The sequence below is a fragment of the Cebus imitator genome, unplaced genomic scaffold, assembly GCF_001604975.1.
Source record: "Cebus imitator isolate Cc_AM_T3 unplaced genomic scaffold, Cebus_imitator-1.0 Scaffold171, whole genome shotgun sequence".
Classification (NCBI taxonomy): Eukaryota; Metazoa; Chordata; class Mammalia; order Primates; family Cebidae; genus Cebus; species Cebus imitator.
Window position 1 is genome coordinate 1,050,434 of NW_016107486.1, and position 1,993 is coordinate 1,052,426.

Genomic DNA, 1,993 nt, shown 5'->3' on the forward strand with positions numbered 1-1,993 from the left:
AAATAAATCAATATTGGTTCATTAATTGTGGGAAATGTACCATACTAATATAAGACATTAATAATAGGGGAAAGTGGGTGTGGGATATATGAGCAGTATCTGTAGTATCATTGCTGTTTTTCCACAAAATTAAAACTCTTCTAAAATAAATTATTAAAAAGTCACAGTGAATGGGGAAAAATAAGGAAATTTTAGAAAATAGTGAAATACAGGAAGAAAGTGTCATGATTAAAAAGAGTAGCCTAGGTTGGATGCTTTTGGAAAGGTAAGAATATACAAAATTCTGGATACGGGATCATAGGTAGAAAGCAGTGTCTTGTATATCAGGTGGCTTAAGGACAGAGCAATTTCAACTTGAAACTAACCAGGAAGACTAAGAAGAAGTGCTCAGGCGAGAAATTGTATTAACCAGTACACCTGATTTGCCTTTCCGTATGTGAATATGTACCCTAAATGAAGAAAAGTAGTTCACGCCAGCTGTTGTGGCTCATGCCTGTATTCCCAGCACTTTGGAGGGCTGAGGTGAGCGGATCACTTGAGGCCAGGAATTCGAGACCAGCCTGGCCAACAGGGGCAAAACCCTGTCGCTAATAAAAATACAAATATTAGCTGGGCATGGTGGCACATGCCTGTAATCTCAGCTATGTGGAGGCTGAGGCACAAGAATCTCTTGAACCTGGGAGGTGGAGGTTGCAGTGAGCTGAGATCATGGCACTGCACTCCAACCTAGGTGACAAAGCAAGACTCTGTCAAAAAATTCCTGGCAGAGGTTATATTGTTTTGATGACTTGCTGCAGAGAAGTCTCTTTTATTTAAATGAGATGGTAGAGAAGACCAAAACTGAACACAAACAGCTTGGATTGGGTATGTTCTTAAATGTAGTTTCCTAATTTTGGTATTTGCTGAATAGGCATTTCATTTTTTTGTCACGCTATACATTTCCTAGACTTAACATTGGAAAGTGGTATAGTGTAAAGGTTTTGTCAAAATGAGAACCTCCATTAGACTGATGAATTTCCTTTTTAACTTTACAACCTTGATAAAACATTTAACCATGTTGTGACTCAGTTTTCTTCTTTGTAAGATAGTAATACCTGCCTTCTCTAGACATCACAGCATTGTGTTATTGAAAAAAAAATGAGAAAATGAATGTGACAATGTTATCAAACTTGCTAAAGGGCACGAAACCATGTATCAGCTGAGGTCTTTAGAGTACATTCAACAAAAATCAAGTTCTACATTTAGCAAGAGAATTTATTTTGAAGTAGTCTATCGAATCAAAGGAAGGAGTTGCAATGAAGATGTATATAGGGAGTGAGCTGCCTTGGTTTTTATCCTCACCCAAATTCTGATACTGGAGCTTTTCCACCTATATCACTACCACCTTTCTGATGACTTCATCTTTAGTTGTAGGCATCTTAATCATGTTTTCAGCCATTGAAAATATGGTCATCTACACTGGGCAGTTTGAATGGGATTTAGCAAATTATTGGGCCACGGTTATTCATGACTTCCTTGGAAAATACATAGGTGACATGTGAACAGTTATGGAAGGCTACTGGTGAGGACCACTCAGCACAGAGATCAGTTCACATGATTGCAGCGGAGGCAGTTATTCTTAGAAAGGCAGTTAATGGTCTGCAAAGAATCTGACATTTACTTCACACCCACCTTGCTCTCCTCACTGACAATGACAGTGTTGGTGTTTCTTGAGGCTGATGCTGCTTCTCATTATGTGTTCCTCAGAAGTCTATTCCTTTATCTCTAGCCTCACAAAAGAGGCCTCTTCCACGTTCAAGCCCTATCCAACTCTTGAACTCTATTTCTAGCCAAGATGACCTTCAACTGTTATAGCATAGCGTCTTTGATCTGCTTCTTTCAGGGCCTCGACTTTTAATTTGCAAGAGCTTTCTTGTTTATAAAGAAAACATAGCTTATGAGAATCAACAGTTTTTGGTTTAAATGGCATATTTTTTAAAGTATTGTGGTATTT